Raw genomic sequence first — 24,960 nt, 5'->3', positions numbered from 1 at the left:
AGTGACTTGGCAGAATTTGGGTCATTTGTTAACATGCATGACTAGATGCATGACTCGTAGGACGTAATCATATTCTTTTTTGAAGTAGCGTCTGTATTTTATAAGATAATATAATGTACAGTTCTGTAATGTAAGTGCGATTGATGCGTCAACTCTCAAAGATTGACAAACCTTTACACTGTGGAATTACAAACATACACAACTCATTGATTTCAAATACTTTATAGTTTAATCATTATCATAGAATACTCTTTGTAAATAAATATAGAATTAAATCCTTAAGTTACAGCATCCTTGTTTGTATATAAATTCTCTACGTCGCGCAACCATGCGGGACACCACCCACGCACGCCGACTCTCTAACCCTCGACGAATGGGTCATCTGTATATATATAATTCTCTACGTCATCCAGCCATGCGTGACACCACGCACGCATTACGGCTCTCTAACCCTCGATGAAAAAGTCATGAAAGGATAACACTTTTATTTCTGCAAGTCGGACTAGAGTTACCCCACGTAACTTTCGCGGCGACAGATAGAAGGGCTCAGAAAAAAACAGGGGGAGAAAAACAAGTAATCTTCTCTGTATATATAATTCTCTACGTCGCCCAACCATACGGGGCACCACGCACGCAAGTCGACTCTCTAATCCTCCTCCCGCCCACTCCCGCCCGCAGCCGCGCCTTCCTCGCTCTCCAGGCATGAGCACACAGTCGTTTGCCCAAACCCACCCTATTTTGACAACTGTGTCTCTCAGGAAGTGTTCACTTCTCATTGGGTAACGTATGCTACGCCGCGGGTTGACTAGTTATATATAATACAAATTCAATTAACATGAATATAGGTTATCCAACATAACAGTTTTTGCTTCTGCCAAATTATTCAAACAAAATACGCGAATGATGTCCCTTTCGTAAATTTTACAGCCTACATTTATAATGCAATATATTACTGTTATATATATATATCCAAACATCGAAATATTGTATATGTGTAGTACTGAATACCGAAGTTTTCCGTTGTATAATTACGTTTTGCTTCCCATTCGTTTGTTTGTCAGCCGACTTCGCTTGTAAACTCGTCATGGCCTGGTAAAAAAAAGTATTATACCGTTTGAGTAGACAAATGGCTTGAGCCATGCATCAGGGGTGAGTACAATGTAGTGTGGGTGAGCATCCCACTCACTTCACCTAGTCTTGTCATTTCATGCTCTGTCGACACTAGCAGCCACATATAAAGCTCTGTCGAGTAGGGGGCGAAACTCTGAAGTGTTTTGGTTTACGTCCACGCGAACTTCACAACTAGTTAACGGAACTATTTCTACATCCAGTGCACCATGTAAGTACTCAGTTGTATAGAGTGCAATAGAAACAAACACAATACACACAATACGCGGAGTGTTCACGAATGGATATACAGCACTTGTTTAAGTTTTTATATTAGAAATTTTAGTCTGTACATTTTTCAATTTAAATACTAAATAATAAATGTTTTTTTTTCTTTAAGGCAATTTTCTAAACGTTCAAATAGAGATTGATTTGACTTGGAAACAAATATAGATATTTCAATATCAATATTTTATGTCAGTTCGAGTGATGAGAGTCACTAAAGCTGGGGAGGTCTACAGTTAACGTTTTGGTTTTGTTTCTTCATTAGTCAATTGTTAGTATGTTCCCTTCCCTTCCTGCTTAATGCCGTAGTTTAAAGCTATAAAATAAGAGAAGTTGTATTGCGATTAAAGAAATAACATGAATACAAAAAGATACAAACTTCTTTTTTTTCCCTTATCTATAGAATGATACATTGAATACAGGAAAGAGCAGACTTCGCTTTCAACGTTTAACAAATACATACTAAAGACATCAACAACAACAAAAATTTGCAATTTGTGTCTTTAGAGTCATATGAAACTTACATAGTTTTAAACTATAAAGTTGTCGTGTGGTATGTGCCCTGGACCGTCGTTCGGTGGTCTAGAAGGTTTCGGGTTCGAGTCTTGCCCCCTGCCATCCCCCGTCGTCCTGCGGGAGGTTTGGGCTAGGATGTAATTATCTTCAGAATCTGAAGGAACATCTAAAACATTTTACAAACATACAATAAAACACCCCTGATGTGACCCTTAGATGTTAAAACAGAGTTGTGGACCATTGAACAGAAAACTTGGGAAGTCCTTTTGGCAATAGAACTCTTCCCTTTCATTGATGGCCGTAAAATGACAAGTTTCTCAACCCGTTATTATTCGGGATTATAACGTTTAAAAAACAACAACAACAGCTTTCCGTAAAGATCTGAAAGTCAGGAGAATGGAATGGAATGCCTTTAAACAAATCTAGCATTTTTAGTCTTCTCTCTTAGCAGCTGTCTAATCAACTTGTGACCACGTCCAGTGCCAACAGTGTAGGTGTGTGTGTGTGTGTGTGTGCAGAAGGTTGAATGATACAATCTTCTCGTATGTCTCTGTGTCCCGTGGTTCCGTCTTTGCTTCATTTCTAACTTTCTTGTTATGTCAAAGATGGCGGTGAAATCCGAGAGATTTGCTAATCCTTTGTGTAATTTGCATTCTAATCGGGCTGGGTGAAGCTGATGGTTTGGAATGACTCAAAGTTGAGTTGGAGAGGGATTAGAGCCCATGACTCGAGAGGACTGGGGGCTTGTTATTTACCACTAGCGTGTAGATAGACACCTGATCCATTGATGACAGAAAACACACCAACACTATGTTCCAGTCAAGACATGCACCACGTGAACAGAACGTGAACAATAACAAGGGCAGGAGTAAAAAGTACAAAGTAAACAACAACAACAACAACAATAACAGCTTTTCACTTGACTAAACTTCTCCCTTTGAATACAAATGTTTCATGCAACAAGGGTGGAAGATATTTTTGTAACAGCGTTCGAGTTTGTTTGTTTTTCAATACCTCTATTCAAGTCACTCCTTCATGGAACCTGGATCCAGGAACCTGGATAGCAGATTTCAAAAACGACTCTAAGGATTTTCCTAGAAATTTAACAGTTGATGTATATCGCTGAGAAAAGAATGACTAGCTCGTTGGCCACACGGGGAACAACTCTAGTTTGACCGTTATCATTTTTCAAGCAAAAAAAAAAAAAAATAAATAATAAATTTGGCTAGAGATCAATATCTAGGATTCTAGGTTTAGGTCCAACATCGGTTTTGAAAGGACTAACGCGTTTTTTGAAAGGTCTATCGCGTTTGGGAATTTCCGAATGTAAGTCTTTATTGATTCAAGAGTTTCAAAAATTAATGTTCCTGAAAATGTTGCGCATCGACTTTTAAGTCTAGATGGTCTAGACGGACTCTTAGATGTAAATGCTTAAAAAAAGTGTACTAGATCTAGACATTCGCTAAACCAGGATTTCTCGGCGAGAAGGGGGCTGGGAAAGAAAATGTTCCATTGTTTTTTAATCAAACATTCATTAATTTTGAATAGAAAAACAATCGCTCTATAAGTTACATAAAGGAGGTATTGTCTTTTTAAAAAGAGTATTTAACATTTTCTTGTTAATATTGCTTTTGTTTTGAATGGCTAAAACATTTTTACGCTAACCCTTTTATAGATATTTAATGACATTTTCAGTTGAATAGTACACAAATTTACAGTCCTTATCAGTTTCAATTCAATGTTTTATATCATATAAAATAAGTTAGACAAAAAAAAAACGACCTACACGATTGAATGTGATTTGAAAAAAACAGACACTGGAGCTCAGCTCATCAGCTAATTGGTTAATAGAGCACAATGTAAGATCTAGTCATTTCTTCAACTAAAATGATTGAGTTTCATACAAATGGATTGATAGAATCAACTGAGTACATCTGGATGACTGCCTGGTCTTATGGTATTTAAACTGTCCTCACGAAAAGTGCACGCGTCCAGCAGAAAGTTTGGACTGTGACGTAATCATCTTCATTTCTGATGAAACGTTCGGAACTAAAAAGACTGACTCCTTCAATGAATTTCTTCTAGGTCTTATAAATCTAGAACAATATCAATAGCAAAACCCCAGAAATATCAAGCCAATTGTACGACTGTAGATAAATCCGTTAAAACTACATTTTTTTTTAATCTTTTGTATGGCATGTATATTGCTACATCAGTAAAATGCTAGACATGTGTGTAGCTATTACATGGCTACATCAGCATAGTTGTACATGGAATCATGCAAGGCCAGCTAGTTTTAATGCTACATAAATTTATCTTCTGGTCTGAGCTAAGTACGACTTTTTCTCCCAACAATGTTATAAGCACAACTTCATCTTTGGAGAATATTTCTCTTCATCAAGTTTATCTCGGGTATCCTCCAGGTAAACCTGCAACGCAGCACAAAATGAATGTTCCTAGTTCACTAACGTCTTATGTTAACACAGAAGGTGAAGTTCTCACGTGACTAGAAGTAGACCCGCATTCTCACTTTGGTCTCACGCTGATAGAATCGACTTGAAATGTGTTTTTACATATTGGCTTGGATACTTTAAAAAAAAATAAATATAATGGGTTTTATTCATAATAACAGACCTATTCACAAATTTCTCTGACTTCATTTTGTGTTAAGTAATTGACATCGACTAATATAAACTTCAAATTTTGTGTAAATATGTCTTGCTAAACAAAAAGGTTTACTTCCTTGAAATAATCAATTTATTTCAATCTAAGTTCTGATTAGGACCGTGTGGTTGCTGATAATGCAGTTTTTGTTGATGTACATTTTTTTAAAATGTAGTTTCTCTTGTTGCTGCTTTCGTATCTTTGGTTGTAGATGTGTTGTTGTTATTGATGCTGTTTTTGCGTTTGTTAACAAAAGCTTAAATCAACTCACTCTGTCTGGTAAAAAGCTTGTACATGGTACATTCGAATTCAAGGCACTGGCGGATCCAGGGGGGGGGCGGTAGGGGCGATCGCCCCCCCCCACTCGGCCGACCCCCCCCCCGGGGGGGGGGCGGACGAACTTTAGTATAGGATTCACACAATTGGTATACGAATTTATTACTTATGTTAAAAATATATACTAATTATTTATATTTCAACCTATTTTTAGATTATTTCGCCCCCCCCCACTCTTGTATGTTGGCCGATTTGGTGGGGTCGGGAGGGGGCGATGGTATCAATCCCGCCCCCCCCTACACTTTCGAGTGGGGGGGGGCGGTCCAAATTGTTTGTAGAAATCACAGCTTGCTAACAAAATTAAATATCTATATTTTTAAAACTTGTTATTGATATTTTAACCGATCTTTATATTATGTCGTTCCCTGTTGGCCGATTGGTGTGGGGGGGGGGGGCGAATACCTCTATTGCCTTTCCCACCTAAACCCTTTGAGTGGGGGGGGCGGTCCGTTTTTATGGAGAAATCATAGTTTGTGAACAAAATTAGTTGAATTAATATATAAATTGTATATTATGTCGCTCCCTTTCTGGTATCTTGGCCGATTCGGTGGGGTGAGGGGGGGGGGGGGGCGATTGCATGTACTGCCCTCCCCACTCTAGCCCTCTGAGTGCTGGGGGGGGCGGTCCTATTTTTGTGGAGAATCATAGTTTGTGAACAAAATTAGTTGAACATCTATATAATATAAACTACGTATTGATATGTGACCCATTGTATATTATGTCGTACCACACTCTAATCTCAAATTGTATCATTAGTAAATGAAAAAGGGTTGTACCAGGTGGTAGGGGCGATACATGCAATCGCATTTCCCCAATCGGACAAATGAATACTTTTTTTTTTGTATTATAGTTAAGAAATTACAAAATTTAAAAAAAATCTGTCACTAATATAATTTATATATTCTATTAATTAAATTCTTATATCGAGTCGCCACACCCCTATTCTTTAATGCCCAATGCAATCTTTAGCAGAAATTATTAAAGAAGCGAGGATTAATCGTTTTCACTCTACCACCCCTCCCATTTCCAGACCAAAGTTTATGTAATTTTACATGAATTTATCATAATTATTTTAAGAAAGACTATGCATTGGAAAAGTAAAAATTCAAACGAAATTTTTCAGTATAAAAGTCATGATTGAGATGAGTTCTAAACTCAACGATTTCATAGTCGCCTTTTCCCAACCTTTACTCAATCTGATATTTTTCTAGTTAAATAAATTTGGGACAATAGCTCACAATTTATACTTATATTTTCTTAAATACTATTTATCAAAATTTTTTTTTTCGGAGGCGATCCTCAAAGCAAAAATCTAAATATGTGGGGTATCCTATCTTTTCAAGGAACAAATCAGTTTTATTTGCAATGTATTATGGGCCTATACATTTATATTAGAATATTTTTCAAGTACAACATTATTCGAAAGGTCCTTTTTAATAGTATGAATAATGAGCTTTAGGTCAGGAGAATGCGTTTCTGCAGTGAAGAATGAAAGAAAACGCTTTTGGCGTCGGGGCTTCGCCCCGAAATCCATTGATGAATAATGAGCTGCAGATGTCAGGAGAATACGTTTCTACAGTGAAAAAAGCAAGAAAACGCTTGTCGTCGGGGCTTTGCCCCGAACTCCATTGGTGAATAATGAGCTGTAGATGTCAGGAGAATACGTTTCTGCAATGAAGAATGCAAGAAAATGCTTTTGGCGTCGGGGCTTCGCCCCGAACTCCATTGATGAGTAATGAGCTGCAGATGTCAGGAGAATACGTTTCTACAGTGAAAAAAGCAAGAAAGCGCTTTTGTCGTCGGGGCTTCGCCCCGAACCCCACAAGAGAACCTTATAGCGCTGCCCCAGTTGTTTTGGGTTTTGGGTTTTGGCTTCGCCCCGAACTCCATTGATGAATAATGAGCTGCAGATGTCAGGAGAATACGTTTCTACAGTGAAAAAAGCAAGAAAACGCTTTTGTCGTCGGGGCTTCGCCCCGAACCCCACAAGAGAACCTTATAGCGCTGCCCCAGTTGTTTTGGGTTTTGGGTTTTGGCTTCGCCCCGAACTCCATTGATGAATAATGAGCTGCAGATGTCAGGAGAATACGTTTCTACAGTGAAAAAAGCAAGAAAACGCTTTTGTCGTCGGGGCTTCGCCCCGAACCCCACCAGAGAACCTTATAGCGCTGCCCCAGTTGTTTTGGGTTTTGGGTTTTGGCTTCGCCCCGAACCCCACAAGAGAACCTTATAGCGCTGCCCCAGTTGTTTTGTTTTCGACGAAGGTTGAGAAATGATATATATATTTATATGTTTGTGTGTGTGTGTGTGTGTGTGTGCGCGCGCGCGCGCTCTACGCACGTTTATGCATAGGGTTAGGGTTTATTGGGCGTTAGGGTTAGGGTTTGGAAAAAATCGCCCCCCCCCCACTTCAAAGTTCTGGATCCGCTAGTGATTCAAGGAGTACAACGTTGTTGTTTTTTTTCATTTAAAAAGCGGTCACGGTAACCTTCAAAAGATACCCCTTCCCCATCCCCTATCCCAACTGGTCCAGACACGTGATAGGATCATAGCCCGTATTGAGAAAGTGATAGGATCATAGCCCGTATTGAGAAAGTGATAGGATCATAGCCCGTATTGAGAAAGTGATAGGATCATAGCCCGAATTGAGAAAGTGATAGGATCATAGCCCGTATGATAGGATCATAGCCCGAATTGAGAAAGTGATAGGATCATAGCCCGTACTGAGAAAGTGATAGGATCATAGCCCGAATTGAGAAAGTGATAGGATCATAGCCCGTACTGAGAAAGTGATAGGATCATAGCCCGTACTGAGAAAGTGATAGGATCATAGCCCGTACTGAGAAAGTGATAGGATCATATCCCGTATTGAGAAAGTGATAGGATCATATCCCGTACTGAGAAAGTGATAGGATCATATCCCGTACTGAGAAAGTGATAGGATCATAGCCCGTATGATAGGATCATAGCCCGTACTGAGAAAGTGATAGGATCATAGCCCGTACTGAGAAAGTGATAGGATCATAGCCCGTACTGAGAAAGTGATAGGATCATAGCCCGTACTGAGAAAGTGATAGGATCATATCCCGTACTGAGAAAGTGATAGGATCATAGCCCGTACTGAGAAAGTGATAGGATCATATCCCGTACTGAGAAAGTGATAGGATCATATCCCGTACTGAGAAAGTGATAGGATCATAGCCCGTACTGAGAAAGCTAAAAGCATGAAAGTGCGCTAAACAAAAACAATTGATGAAAATATTTCTTATAGCACGATTTATTAAGCGTACTTGTATCAGTTAGCTTGTATCTAGATTAACAATAAAAAAGCATTTATAAAAATAACAAAAAAGGGGGAACGACCTGAATTCGAACTCATGGTCCAAGCCTTCCTATGGTTCTTACGCCACTCTGCTAGTGGAGAGCTTATGAAAATGGAAGAGTGTATACTTATCTATTGTTTCTATAGTCTCGCCTTTTTTTTCAGGTTTGTGTTCACTAAGACTCAGACGATGATCTATAAAGCGGACTAATTCAACTTATACGGCCACTTCAGTCAATTACTAATTCTTTCCCTTGTTCGAGATACCAAGCAAAATAATTTATTACCAATAGTTAATTAACTAATGGATTAACAAAAAAAATTGATTCTTGTGTTGTCAGGTAAAAGAAATAATTGTGCAAAATTTCAGCTTGATCCGACTTTGGGTGTGAGAGAAATAACGTGTACAAACTTTTGACCAGACAGAGTGAGTCGATATAAGCTTTGTAAATCTAGAGCCGGAGGAGCGATACAAAGGTAGAGCGATAACTAGCTTACATTACAAAAAAAATATATGACACACACTCACACTTATATAAACACCTTATGTCAAAAAAAAAAGTAATTGAAACTTTACGATTTTCGTTTGACGGCTTTGACACTAATCTTGAGTCACTTCCTGTCAAATCTAGGCACGCGGACATGTATTTATCTCATTCCTGTCATGTTACATTAGATATGTCACACAAATAAGCAATCACATAGGCAGATCCTTTCTTTACCAACTCTTGGTTTATTCTATGCCCACATCCTACCTGTCCCTGTCACACCAAGTCTGCACAACATGTGTACAAATGTGTGTAAGTGTGTTTGTAGGTATGTGTTTGTGTTAGAGCTGAATTTGTATGAGTGTGTTGGTGTGTGTTTTGTTTCAAAGAGGTAATCAGATCCCATTCTTAAGATAAAGTTTCCATCTAATTTCTGTTTTGTCGCCACGGGTCTGTGATGTGGCGGTCAGGCGTGGAGAGAGGTGACATGTCCAGCCCAAAGACGCGCCCCTTCTTCACGGGTTAATTGCCTTGCTTTAAAAATAAACAGGATCTAAAAGTCAAGGGAGGTGGCAAAAGCAATATATCAAAACCCTGGCGCCCTGAGATGGTAATCCCAACGCCACATTTTTGTGTTTCGTTCACTGATTAAACCTGATGAAGTTTCACACTAAACATCCATTTTTTTTTCCTTTGAGGATTCAGTTCTACTGAACACGACATTCTATTTTTTTTTTAGTGAACTAAGTGGACCTTCTGACATGTGAAGTATACAGACTAGAATAAATACAATATGTTTAGCAAGTAGAGAAGGGAGAAGCGTCACAGTTTTTATGACATATGGCATAGATCAAAACGTTTGACGAATGAGCAACGCTATGACATTAATAGCTCAGACGAGCTCACCCCTTCCTCACACTTGAAATCGTATCGAGTTCTTCTGATGTAGATAGGGTGACACATTTGACAGAGTAGGCTACAGTGATTTACTTACTTGAAGAGGAGAATGCTCTGGGGACAAACGTTACAGTCCTAGACGTGCACAGCTACAGAGTTTCATTTTCAGACCTTGTGATCTATAGGGCAGATGATGTTGAGGTCATCTGTTTCTTAGGCCAACGGTTAACGAGCAGGGTGTCATGTGGCCAGCACAACGACCAACCGATATTTACTTTCTCCAACTAGAGTCGGATGAGTTGGATGGACTCATGGGGCGCCCTAAAAATACCCAAATTCAAAATCCCAGTCTTCACCGAGATTCGAACACATGACCCCAGGTTCGTAAACCAAGCGCTTAACAACTCAGCCACCGCGACAGAGAAGATTTAGCATTCAATAAATACACAGACTCGCCGTGAAGATAGTATGTGTCAACAGATCATCGCCTTTCTAGATAGATGGCTGCTTGGTCGTGTGCTATGCTCTTCGGACTGTGGTTAGGATTGTCCCGAGTTCGATTCCTTTCCGCCGGCAGCCTGCCCTCCTACGATCAAAACCTGTCAAACCAACTGACAGTTACATATGAGGCGTAGAGGTTTAAAGCCTCAAAACAAATCCATTTCTTTTTCCCGAAATAAAGCATTATCGGAGAGTGAGAGGTTCCCTCCAAACTAAACAATGTTCAATACGCTTCATTGAACCTCAGTGTTACCATTAAAAAATTAAAATTTTAATTGTAATGGTGTTAATAATAGAGGATTAGTGAGGAGTGCAGTATTTCCCGTGGCTGCGCAGCCCCAGCAGCGACCTACATATTATGCCACATCCAGGGCAAGCATAACCATTGTCCGCAGGTGGTCGATTTAGACTTTCTTTTCGCCATCTGCGTCTGTCTATAAGAGGTCCCTCTATACTGCCCATACCGGCGTTCGCAAGGACATCGCTGTTTGCAGTGCGCTCTTGCCACCGTATGTCCATGATGGAGCGCATGATGGTGAAAGCGCTCAAGAAGTCTTAGTTGTTTTCTGTATAGTTTCCATGTCTCAGACTGGTAGACATTGATTTTTATAGGCAGGCGGAGCGATTTGTTACGCCAAACTCTCGCCTGAAGGCGTCCAAAAGCGCTACTGGGTCTGGCCGGACGGTTATCAACTTCCCTTGAAAGTGAGGCGTCATTTGATACTATACTACCTAGATATGTGAAGTGGTTTACCACGTTAAGGGTCTGTCCGTTTACGGTGATCTTTGGGACTGATTATGTTTTATTGGGTGACTTCTGGAACATGACTTCTTTTTTTGGTGTTAATGAATGCACTAGAGTACAATACTAAAACATACAATATATTTGGGTGTTTTTAAAATGGCGCTTTCTAAAAATAAATTAGCAGTAATGAAAGACACAAGTGTTCATTTTGCGTCACTCATAGATTGAAAGTCTGATGCCTTCTACGCCATGAAGGTATTTGGTATTACAAACGGAAGTGGTTAGATTCTGTTGATTCTGTGGTGCTAAAGGTACACACAAAACTAACATACATATTATTATTATTATAGCTTTATTATTTATTATTATAGCGCTACTTTCATGCTTTTGGTCCAATCTCATTTGTGGACCAGTGGGGGGAGGGGGAATCTAGGAGTTGGTTTTCCGTGCTGCGTTTAGGCGTTCAGTAAACACAACACGGGTGTCGAACCTCTAGCCCCCTTCTAGGTAGCCAAGCCAAGCCAAGTTCAATCGCACTTGGCCTCTCGACCACGCTTCCCCCATATATTTAATACACATAGATGACCAACACTTCCCCCATATATTTAATACACATAGATGACCAACACTTCCCCCATATATTTAATACACATAGATGACCAACACTTCCTTCATGTTGAACACCGGAGACACCCAAAAGCTGGCTAGTTTTTGTTTTCCCGGCATGCATGAAACTCTCCACTAAGTAGAACACTTCAGTCTTCACAGCTAAATGTTGCATTCCAGGAGTAAATGGAAGGAGACAATGTTCCTATTTGTCCAAATGTATTCTATGGATAGGTAAAGGAACAAATGAAAAATAAAATTTAAAAAGAACATTTATAACTTAACCCTGTATAATATATCAGACGTCTAACTGGCATAACAAGGAACTTTTGCGATCTATCTATCTATCTATCTATCTATCTATCTATCTATCTATCTATCTATCTATCTATCTATCTATCTATCTATCTATCTATCTATCTATCTATGGTCTTCCCATCTATCTATCTGTCTAACCATCTATCTCTTTTTCTGTCAGTCTATTTATTTACCAAACAATTTTGTTTAATCTATGTCATTCATCTAATCTACTTGTATCTCTATCCACCCCTCTATTTATTTACTGATGTGTTAGTCTGTACAGTAGTTCTAAATATTTAGTTCTCAGAGTGCAGTCTCTAATTTATCGGTTCATCTTTCCTCATAAAAAACCTTCACCTTCCGATGGACGCTAGTTCAGACGTTCAGTATAGTTGAATGCTGGATAGCGTGGCCCAGCAATCATTTGACAAGACCTCATTCACTGCAGCGTTCTTTCTGTTCAATTAAAAGAAAAAACTGAAATATTGAGCTTTAATAAAATCGTTCTTGAAAACACACACACGCACACACACATACTTACACACATACTCACTAATACACACATATAAACACATATAAACACACACACACACAGACACACACATACACACACACATATATATATACAGGGCTTTTTTTTGTGACGGTACTCACCGGTACGGCGTACCGGCACTTTTCTTGTATTTTAACGTAAATTATTAATTTTTACTAGTTAAAAGACAATCAACTACTGAGTACCGGCACCTAATCACTGAGTACCGGCACCTAATCACTGAGTACCGGCACCTAATCACTGAGTACTGGCGCCTAATCACTGAGTACTGGCGCCTAATTTGTTTTAAAAAAGCACTGTCTATATATATATATATATATATATATATATATATATACCCACACACCCAGACCCTCATACAAACACACATACATACACACACATTATGTGACACATACCATACATACTGTCATTATTCGGACTATTTCTGACCACACCAACTTGCAGCTGTAAGTACATGGACTGAAGACATTCTTCTGACCACACCAACTTCCAGGGAAACCCTGAGATAACATTCTTTTCTTTTTTTCTCATCAAGAATAAAATGTAAAAAAAAAAAATATTTGAAAAAGTGAAGTCGCCTCGCAGATTGCTCACACTAAAACCAAAGAGGAAACATTAAATTGAATGAAATGAAAGCTGTAACTTGAAACTATTAGCTTTGAAATAACATTTTTCTGATTCGTTTTAAAAGACATTAAAACGGACACTATGTCTGTGGACTGATTGATGCAACCCGTCAAAGTGAAGGCTCATAAAGCGAAGTTGAAATGCTGGAACTGGAGCGCTGCCAACTAAGCTACTTGCCAACTAACACAATCTAAAATTCATTTTTTGCCCTATATTGTACCTCATGCCAACTATAGATCATGCTTTCTGCTTTAAAAAACAAAAGCTGTTTTAAGATTCTTATGTGGGGAAAAATTGAGTTATTGCGTTTGTGCTGTCTGTGCGTTAGTCTGTCCACCTGTTAGTCTCTGACGTTTAAATCTCAACACTATATAAAATGATTTTTAAAAACGAAAATGTCAGTATCGCCTTCGTCGTGCTTCATACGAACTAAGGGAGTTAAGTCTTACACAAGAACACAATTTTGTTTTTAAACATTCAAGTTACAAGCACAATACCAAAAAATACTTTAAAACAAAACAACAACAACAACAACAACAACAAAAACAAACAAAAACAAACAAACAGAAAAACGCTTATATTAAGTGTATCAATTAGATTGGATCAGACATGTAATTAAATTTGTAATAGATCTAGACTAAAAATAAGAAATCTGTGCGATTAGAATTTTTGTTTTGACCAATTGTTTTGTTTAGCGCAACTTCATTCTTTTAGCTTTCTCACTACGCTAGGATCCTATCACTTTCTCACTACGCTAGGATCCTATCACTTTCTCACTACGCTAGGATCCTATCACTTTCTCACTACGCTAGGATCCTATCACTTTCTCACTACGCTAGGATCCTATCACTTTCTCACTACGCTAGGATCCTATCCCTGGGGTCTGGACCAGTTGGGACAATGGGGACAAGGAAATAATTGTGTTTGGAATTTTAGCTTGATCCGAGATCTGGCCAAACAGACAGACAGACACACGACAGACAGACAGAGTAAGTTGATAAAAGCTTTGTAAAAACTATATCTAAAATTGGAATTGCCTTTCACAACCAAACATAACATTAGAAAATAGCAGTCACGTGACCTAGTCAGGCGAGCCCCTCCCCCCCCCCAAAAAAAAAAGTCAGCAACCTTTTTTTTTTCTTTGCAAGTATTGTGTTAGTAGTGTCTGGTTAATGAGCTACTTTAGCCTGGTGCTAGTTAGTTTAGCAGAAGTTTCACTGTTATTGTTTCACGGCTGTACGCTCAAAAACAAACAACATTGGTTGCATACATAAAAGTTTGCGACTCAGAGACAGACTCCTCTCTCTCTCTCTCTCTCTCTCTCTCTCTCCGCGTGTGTGTGTGTGTGTTTCACTCTCTCTAGAATACTGAGAGAAAATGTTTCTTTTTACTCTCTTCTCTGAAACGTTTTTTTAACAACCTAGAAACCTTGAGGGGAGGGGAGGGGGAGGTTGTTTTGTGCTGATCCTGTTCTCTCTGAGAGTAAGATAATATATCGACATAGCGGTGTAGTGCTTACATCCCGAATGCAGACATTAAAAACTTTTCATAACTTAAAATATCTAATGACATAAATATATGCTCCCAGATTTGAACGCATCTAATATACAAGTATACTTTGACTCAAGCTAAAAACAAATTAGTTTCATGTGGAATGGGAGGGGAGGGAGCGATTAATTGATCAAGTTCTAGAAGTTTCAAATAGAAAAGTAACTGCAGTAATCCTTAGAGCTGACCAAGCCATACTCTCGTACACAATACTATCATTAACTTTGGCCAAGAAACGAGAATTCAATGCATTAGAGAAACGGAATTCACATTTTAACATTTCTTTTAATCAATTAGTTTGAGCGAGGAGCAAACAAATAAAAAAAACTACTAGTTATCTTACTTTTTAAATCAACTACAAAAACTAAAAACTCATGTCCCTGAATGTTTTAATAAATAAGAAGTTACCATGGAAACCCCACCCCACACCCATATTTACGAAATTATTACATAATATAAAAAAATGGGATTTGTATAAATCTAACGAAACAAAATTGATCTGATATTTAACCAGGGCCGGATTTCCCTATAGGCAACACATGCTATAACTTGGCTGCCCCCCCCCCCTCAGATATGTAGCACTTTCATATTATATCTGGATTTATAAATGGCCTCATATCTCAGATGTATTTAACCTAGGTTAGACTGATATTAGATAATGCCACTTGCGCAAATGATTACAAGCATATTTGACATTTTCTTTCCTCGTTTTGTAATTGTAATTAAAGTATCTCAATACACATCAGCGATGTCCTCACATGACTCTATAGGCCGGATTGGATTCCCTCGCTTAGTAAAAATTGTAAGTCAAATGAGCTTAAGAGAAATTGTTAATATGTAATATTTGCAACAGAATTTTATTGAATAAATAATAATATAATTAATATTTTTACGATCTTAACTGTGACTGGACCTTGTTTTGGTGATTTGGCTGTAGAAAATTTAGCTCTTGAGATATGAAGGGAGAGTGACCCTTGAGGGATTATGGGCACGACATGGCCTAAATTGTGCCGATGTGCCAAAAAAAAAAACAACAACAACAAAATATCAAATATATCAAAACAATAATCAATAAAAAAAAAACAATTAGTTAATAAACTATTGGTGAGTAATTATTTTTTTTGGTATCAAACAAGTGAAAGAAATTGTACTTGATTGATGTGGTGGTATAAATGAATTAGTCCCATTTATACTTTACAGAGAAATAGGTTGCCGTTTGAAACTTACAATCGATAACTATAAAACCTTCTATATTAAAAAGCACTAAGCTGACACAGTGGTTAATATGTTACATTATGGAAGCTTAGTAGGTTTGAGCCTTCGAGTTCGAATTCAGGTTGTTCAACTTTTTTGTGTGTGTAAATGCATACAAAGCGATCACAGTATCATTCATCAGATACCTCCTTCTTTCTCACCCCCTTTCCCAACTGTTCCAGACGAGTGATAGGATCATAGCGAATTGAGAAAGTGATAGGATCTTAGCGAATTGAGAAAGTTATAGGATCATAGCGAATAGAGAAAGTTATAGGATCATAGCGAATTGAGAAAATTATAGGATCATAGCGAATTGAGAAAGTTATAGGATCATAGCGAATTGAGAAAATTATAGGATCATAGCGAATTGAGAAAGTTATAGGATCATAGCGAATTGAGAAAATTATAGGATCATAGCGAATAGAGAAAGTTATAGGATCATAGCGAATTGAGAAAGTGATAGGATCATAGCGAATTGACAAAATTATAGGATCATAGCGAATTGAGAAAATTATAGGATCATAGCGAATAGAGAAAGTTATAGGATCATAGCGAATAGAGAAAGTTATAGGATCATAGCGAATTGAGAAAATTATAGGATCATAGCGAATTGAGAAAGTTATAGGATCATAGCGAATTGAGAAAATTATAGGATCATAGCGAATAGAGAAAGTTATAGGATCATAGCGAATTGAGAAAGTGATAGGATCATAGCGAATTGACAAAATTATAGGATCATAGCGAATTGAGAAAATTATAGGATCATAGCGAATTGAGAAAGTGATAGGATCATAGCGAATTGAGAAAATTATAGGATCATAGCGAATAGAGAAAATTATAGGATCATAGCGAATTGAGAAAATTATAGGATCATAGCGAATAGAGAAAGTTATAGGATCATAGCGAATTGAGAAAGTGATAGGATCATAGCGAATTGAGAAAATTATAGGATCATAGCGAATTGAGAAAGTGATAGGATCATAGCGAATTGAGAAAGTTATAGGATCATAGCGAATTGAGAAAGTTAAAAGCATGAAGTTTGCGTTAAACAAAAACAATAAGTAAAAATATTTCTAATCGCAAAGACCTGTAAGTTTGATGGTATTGATGGGGACGACACTCGATGCAGACAAAGTTTTAGTCTTTCAGTTGCTGTTCATTCAGACTCAAGGTTGGTTGTGTACAAAGTCTTTCAGTTGCTGTTCATTTAGACTCTCTAGGTTGGTTGTGTAAAAAGTCTTTCAGTTGCTGTTCATTTAGACTCCCTAGGTTGGTTGTGTACAAAGTCTTTCAGTTGCTGCTCATTTAGACTCTCTAGGTTGGTTGTGTACAAAGTCTTTCAGTTGCTGCTCATTTAGACTCTCTAGGTTGGTTGTGTACAAAGTTTTCAGTTGCTGCTCATTTAGACTCTCTAGGTTGGTTATGTACAAAGTCTTTCAGTTGCTGCTCATTCAGACTCTCTAGGTTGGTTATGTACAAAATCTTTCAGTTGCTGCTCATTCAGACTCTCCAGGTTTATTGTTTACAACTCACGTTCTACCTGGAATCGCAAAAAAAAAAAAAAAAAAAAAAAAAAAAGCACACACTGAACCACGTATTTCGGTTTCTAATGATTTAAAAAAAAAAAGATTATTCTATACAATGTCTGCAAAAACAATTTTCCAGCCATTGAAAAATGTGCGCGCAAAAAAATTTATTTAAAAACGGAAGGAAGTTTCATCTTTTCGAAATGTCAGCTTAACACACACACACACAGCTTTACACACACACACAGCTTTACACACACACACACACACACACACACACAGCTTTACACACACATATACAAACATTGTGTAGAAATAGCGAATAAAAAAATCGTTTTTGCTAAATTTAATCTCTGCGGTTTCCATCGTGTAAATGGCTTATTTGTTCTAGACTTAGGGCTGGTTATAACCGGCTCAAGTTTAGTGGGGTCTTTTTTCGTTTTCGGTAAGTGGGAGAATCATGCTAGCGGATTCAGTGAAGGATCGCCCTTACGTATATATTTATTAACCTCTGCTATAACTAATTTTGCAAATAAAGTATTAGATTTTTTGGGTTTATTTCATGATTTCATTTTTTATTTTATCTTTTTGCCATTAAAATCTTCAATTTGTTTTTTTCAATCTTAAGTCATAAACTGAAAACATAAAAAAAAGTATAAAGTTAGTAGTTACATGACAATTAAATGGATTTTAAAGACGAGTAGAAACTGTGTGTGTTTGTTTGTTTTGTTTTGTTTGAAACTGTGGTTTACATCGGATCTCTCCCCATCTGTTCGTCTGATCAAAATCTTAAGCATATTATTTATACCTTGTCCCGTTCTCTGATCATGTTAAAATTTGCATAATCATTTTTTGTTAATGACAACACATGAATTTGATAAAAAGAAATGAACGAATTACTGAATCAATTAGTGGTAATTAATTTATTTTGTTTTGTATGAAAAAAATGTACTAAATCGGCGACGGGAGACCCGCGACAATAATCACAATGTAGAGAATTACGTCCTTCGTAAAAAAAAATGTAAACTAACAAAAAACTAATAAAATCTTTTCTTGATAAGTACTGAATAGCTCAGGGCCATCCATCACTCCATCTTGAGTCGAGCACACTTTTTTGGTTTTTTTTTATTGCTTTTGAAATGGCAGCACGGAAACCTTCTCCCAGATGATTTGATTCAGAACAATTGATTCAATTTCACTCAATATAAGCTAGGTAAACAACAACAACATTTTTAATATTTAACTTCTTTTTCTTTGTTCACAGGGTCAGTCACGTGACACTACACTACCCACTGTCCAGGAGCGCCACCAAGTACCTAAGTCATCTCTGCTGGGTCCTGCTGATCGCTTTGACACTCCTGCTCTTAGTCAACGTTTCTGAAGCTGCGCCAGCCGGCAAGAGAGGGCAACACACGCCATTCGACCGCTGCCTGTATCGCTGCTACCGCACTTTCGTTTCCTGCTTCCGCAGCGCCTCTTCCGGTGACCAGGTCAACCTTTGCATCGCCACTTATAACACGTGCTTTCCAAGCTGCTACGATATGGCCTAACAGAATGAAAGCATGAAGAACTTGTATCAACTGGCTTCCTTTTCAAACCGCATTAACACCAAGTATCGCATTCAAGACATTTTCACAATGAATCTCTGTCGGTGAAAGCACATTGCAATGGCCATGGACATTAAGACATCAAAGACTGTTCATTTTGTCTACATCTGTCTCTCCCCGGTGGCGCACTACGAAAGGGACCATTCTGTGATAGATCTATTCCTTCAACTCTAATATTTTATGTCATACCAAAGTGTTGGCCGCAATATGTGAGACTTCTTTGATTGTTGTATGGAACAGGATTTGAACTAGACTCTGTGTTTTAGATGAGAAACTAACAAAATGGGCTACTAACTGTGTACTATAGAAGTTTTGTATAGTAAACTTATTTTATTATGACTGCTTCAATTTTTGTGTTTATTTGTTTCATCTTCGCCTAGCCATTGTATGTTGGACCGTTGGGGCACTAACACGATCTGTCTACCGTCTTTCTCCTTTCCTGTCTCTTGCCTAGACTATATGAGATTATAGTCTCCTTTAATGACAGGCCCGTCCATTCTTTGATATTTCCTATCTTTTTCTTTTTCCCTGGTACTGTTTCCTGAAGGAATATCTTTGCTAGCCCTGATGACCTCGAGTCTCGTGATAAGACCAGAAAGTAAAGATTAAGAAGATTAAGTTTGCGGGGGGGGGGGGTTGACAGTGGTCAGTAGGTCAGAAGGACGTCGTGCGGCCTAATTGCCATTGTGATCAGGTTTCGAATTTCCTCATTTCTGATGCAGTCTTTGTGTAGGTGATGGGATCTTTTTCTTTTTTTTATGACTTTTAAAAAAACTTTCTGTTTTAGAACTAGATAATTAGTATAAATTTAAAAGAAATTCGATGTTTTATACTTTAAAACCAAAATAAGTCAGTCCGACAGCAAACAACAAAACATGTACTGTCATACATAGAGCTATTACCAAACATGAGAGATGTGTTTAAAAAATAATCATTTTCACTAATAACCAAGAAACAAACTCAATTCTAAAATGAATTCCAAATTATTTATAGTCTCTAGCTGATTAAAGAAAAGGGTCAATCGAATTGTGCATCTTTGATATCAGAGTAAGTGGGTTTTTGGTTTTAAATATTCAAATAGCTTACATTGAGATTAGTTTTTGATTGTCTAAAACTCTAAATTTATCAGGTACATCTTGAGTCCAAACCTTGGGGCTCTCTTACGGTTCACTATAGCGGACTTACTTAATATATGACTGTGTAGATAGACTTAGAAACAAGTGGACTTACTTAATATATGACTGTGTAGATAGACTTAGAAACAAGTGGACTTACTTAATATATGACTGTGTAGATAGACTTAGAAACAAGTGGACTTACTTAATATATGACTGTGTAGATAGACTTAGAAACAAGTGGACTTACTTAATATATGACTGTGTAGATAGACTTAGAAACAAGTGGACTTACTGGACTAATTTGTGATCAAATTGACTCATAAACATACAAGTATACATCTCTGTTTAATGGCATGAATTAATTTCAAATGATTGTGAAAATTCTCCTAAACTATCACATTTTGTTTCATTCACCACGAAGTCTTTGAGAGACATCAAAGTACGGAATTTTCGAGTTTCGATCATTGTTCTCCAATGCCCTTTCTTTATCTGCACCTTGGCTATTACAAAAGTACAGGTTTCAGTGGGACACCATTCTTCCCCGTTACTCTAACTGAAATAATAAATCACCCTTGTAATAAATATAACAATGTCTAGCTTACAGACAATATAAAACAGAACAAGCGCGCCATTATTTCCCCTGTCATTTTGACGGATGCAGAAATCCCCTAGTAGATCATATTTATAATTGGAATGTCTTGTTAGAAGGTGTTATGGTTCTTAGTTTGAAATCATTCTTTATCTCTGCTGTGTCTACGTGTCTGTAATCCCCATCAGATAGTCATTGTATACCAGGAGGTATCGAAAAACAGCTTTTGTTTAAACCTTGACGGATTAGCACAAGATTTATGACCAAGTGAGGCTCCTACAAAAGCCCCTCTTTCTCTCTTTCTTTTTCTCTTTCTTTCTTTCTCTCTTTCTTTCTCTCTCTCTCTCTGAATTTCTAAATTTCGTACTTTAAAAAATTTTAGTTGTTGATATAAACGTCAAAACAATATTCGTGGGAATAGAATGAAGTTGTCTGTCTATTGTTTAAATATCTAAGTCTATTTGATGTATAAAATGGTTGGTAATGGGTGAGGAGTAAGCGCCGCTCGGACTAGGCTGGACAACATGACGAACTAGGAAGTGGATGTCTCCGAGTTTTGAACAACTTGAATGATTCTCAGGGGAAGAAAGTTCTGTGGAGGAATGTGTTTAAAAAGAAAGCCCTACTTTAAAACAAAGTTCGTTTTGGCCATCAGTTTGACGTGTACTGTCCTTAAGCCATACCTCAAGACAAGTTACCAATGACAAAAACAAAGGTTACATCAAGAAGAAGAATAGCTGAAGCCCAGAATTGGTGAATATCTCACAAACCCAACAGAGGGCAGTGATTGTTTTACAACCAAGACCCCACTGCAGTGGTACACTTCGAAATTAAGAACCACAAGTTGAAGTGTTTTTTTGTTCTGTTTATTAAAGAATATGATCAATCGACTGAATTGTATTAGGTTGACTCGAAGTGAATTAATGAATTTGATCAGATTGACATGATAAATTTGATTAGATTGACTTGATACATTTGATTAGATTGACTTGATACATTTGATTAGATTGACTTGATAAATTTGATTAGATTGACTTGATAAATTTGATTAGATTGACTTGATACATTTGATTAGATTTATTTGATAAATTTGATTAGATTGACTTGATAAATTTGATTAGATTGACTTGATAAATTTGATTAGATTGACTTGATAAATTTGATTAGATTGACTTGATAAATTTTATTAGATTGACTTGATAAATTTGATTCGGTGAATCGATGAAGTGGATTCAAATTAAATTGACTTAATTCCTTAAATTTTAATATAAAACCAAAGACATGTACATAATTTATTATTTCAGTCACGTATAGAACTTACAATGCTAAAGAAGCTAGCAATCAGATCCAGTGGTGCTTTGTATCTGCTAGTGTTAACTTGGGGAACAAAAACAACCTTGACGGGACATATTATATCTGCAAATGAATACATCCGCCAGTGCCAGGGCTGGATACAAGATGGCTTATTGGATTGAAGTGCTGGTCTAAGAGGATTATCAAGGCGAGGACATGGGGTTTCTAGTGAAACTTGAGATTGACAAATTGACGAACTCTAGAAACAACTTTAGTGTCAGAAAACTTTGTCTCTTCAATGATGAAACTATAATGAAAGCATCCAATAAATACAATACGACAAGGGAACCGCATGCTTTAGTTTCAAATGTAATACTTGGATAATTAAGAATACGATATATAAGAATAAGAATATATATTAAGAATAGGAATAATTCAAAAAGTATATGCAATATAATACAAATAAGATTAAAAAGATGTTTGTGTAAAAAGACAAAATAAGACACAATTAGGCAGGTAAATAATAATAATAATAATAATAATAATCTTTATTGTCCATATGGAATTTGTCTTACAATTAGTGCATCACACCAAACAAAACATTGTAACTAGAAAGAAACAAAGTGTACATTCACACCAGACTCACTCATAATTTACATGTGAAAAGTTTATATCAGATTGTTCTTATTTAATGATTTGATTGCCAGGGGAACAAAAGAGTGTGTCTGTTTGTCTTTGCTATCGGTGTCTTGTATCTTTTTTGTGATGGTAAAATCACAAAATACTTACCCCAAAGGTGATTTTTTTTAATTTTTAGAATATTTTTAACTTTTTTTTTTATAGATGTTTGTCTCAAACAGCTGCCCAAATGGGGTTTGTTTTTTGCCAATGACTTTACCAGCAGCATTTAGGATTTTATGGAGTTTATTTTTTTTTAAATCCTCGGATTGCCATACCAGGCAGTCATATTAAAACTTAACATATTGCAGATGTGAGCGTGATAAAACATAGCCAAAGCAATTCCACTAACATTAAACGAGGACAGTTTTCTTAGTAATCCTAATCTTTGCTGCCCTTGTTTTGCTGATATAATCAGTATTTGCTGTAAAATTTAGTTTATTGTCTAGAATAGTACCAAGGTATTTAAAAGTTTTCACTATTTCAATAGTCTCTCCATTTACAGAAACAATAGGCAGGTCTCAATATTTTCAGCTGGAATATCAGAAGCCATGCAGGGGCGGGCTCGGTGCCTAGGTTTATATTACGTCATTAGTTGTTTTTATAAGAAAGTGCTTAAAAGGATGTGACGTACTAAAATTATAGTTTTCAATGTCTACTTATATCAATACGAAGTCTCCGTTAATTAATTGTTATGTCTAATTGTCTACAGTCATTTATTTATTCTCTGTGATAGCAGACCATATTGTGATCAGAAATTGTTGAAATAAAACGTAAAACTGAATCTGATGCTAAATGGGAAGGCAGACTTTTTCATACAATCGCAATCTTAATTCGTCTGATACATTATATCAGTCTATTACATTGTTTTGTTATACCTAAAAGAGTAAAGCATAAAACTTGATGGCTGCCTATTCGTGTGCTATGTGCTCTAGAGTATCGTCTGGATGGTTCCGCGTTCGAACACTGCTCGCCGCCCCTCCCCCCCCCCCTGCTATTTTGAAGTCACAACTAAAACACATCAAACAAAACAAAACTTTGAAAAGGAAGTGTAACCAGTGGCGTCACTAGGGTCAGTGTCACCCGGTGTGGAAAGCTCAGGGTGTCTACCACCCCGCCCCATATTCAATTCGCACCCCTCAAAAAAGAAATCCCTTCCCCCACCAAAAAAAAAAATTAACTTGTTTTTTTTCCGTTTGCTTTTGTTGAATCAGTATACTGTGAGCTATTTAACAATGAGTACATTGGGAAATGATTGTGTCGCTTCCATTTGAATATTTCTTCGTCTATGACATTTTATCAAAAATTATTCCATAGATTAAAAATGTAATTATATTGACATTAGAAACATTGAGTTGAACATGTTATTTTATTACATGTTATAAAGGATCTGCTTACAGGAACAGTTTAAAATTATACTAGTGTTTCTCAACTGTTCTCAAAGAGACAGATCTTGCCATGAACAGATTTTCTTTCTGCGAAAAATCATCGAACAACGCCTGGAATACCAAAAAAAAAAAAAAAAAAAGCATTGCGAATCACTCTTGATAAAAACAAGAGAATATGCATCCCGCAACAATTTGTCCAGATTCATCGAAACCTTTATAGATAGAAAGTCAAGCTGGATACATCAGTGTGTGGAGTAAGTCTACAGTATTATGTGGAGGATGTCGATATCAGTATGTGGAGCAAGGATAGATCAGTGTGTGGACCAAGTCGACATCAGTGTGTGAAGCAATGATACATAAGTGTGTGGAGCAAGGATACATCAGTGTATGGAGCAAGGATACATCAGTGTGTGAAGCAAGTCGACATCAGTATGTGGAGAAAGGATACATCAGTGTGTGGACGAAGTCGACATCAGTGTGTGAAGCAATGATACATAAGTGTGTGGAGCAAGGATACATCAGTATGTGGAGCAAGGATACATCAGTGTGTGGAGTAAAAATACATCAGTTTGTGGAGTAAGGATACATCAGTATGTGGAGCAAGGATACATCAGTTTGTGGAGTAAGGATACATCAGTGTGTGGAGTAAGGATACACCAGTGTGCGGAGTAAGGATACATAAGTGTGTGGAGTAAGGATACATAAGTGTGTGGAGCAAGGATACATCAGTGTGTGGAGCAAGGATACATCAGTGTGTGGAGCAAGGATACATCAGTATGTGGAGTAAGGATACATCAGTGTGTGGAGTAAGGATACACCAGTGTGCGGAGTAAGGATACATAAGTGTGTGGAGTAAGGATACATAAGTGTGTGGAGCAAGGATACATCAGTGTGTGGAGTAAGGATACATAAGTGTGTGGAGTAAGGATACATAAGTGTGTGGAGCAAGGATACATCAGTATGTGGAGCAAGGATACATCAGTGTGTGGAGCAAGGATACATCAGTATG

At 37.3% G+C, this 24,960-nt stretch overlaps 1 long non-coding RNA gene across 1 annotated transcript; it reads left to right on the top strand.

The window, feature by feature from the left end:
- The first annotated feature begins 1,113 nt into the window (after positions 1–1,113).
- On the top strand, positions 1,114–19,224 carry LOC106054572 (uncharacterized). Its single transcript, XR_001215434.2, has 2 exons — positions 1,114–1,339; positions 18,543–19,224. It is a non-coding gene; the product is annotated as an uncharacterized LOC106054572 (long non-coding RNA).
- The last annotated feature ends 5,736 nt before the right edge of the window (positions 19,225–24,960 follow it).

Source organism: Biomphalaria glabrata, chromosome 8, assembly GCF_947242115.1.
Source record: "Biomphalaria glabrata chromosome 8, xgBioGlab47.1, whole genome shotgun sequence".
NCBI classification, from domain to species: Eukaryota; Metazoa; Mollusca; class Gastropoda; family Planorbidae; genus Biomphalaria; species Biomphalaria glabrata.
The sequence above is the reverse complement of the archived record's forward strand: the minus strand, read 5'-3'. Positions and strand labels throughout refer to the sequence as shown.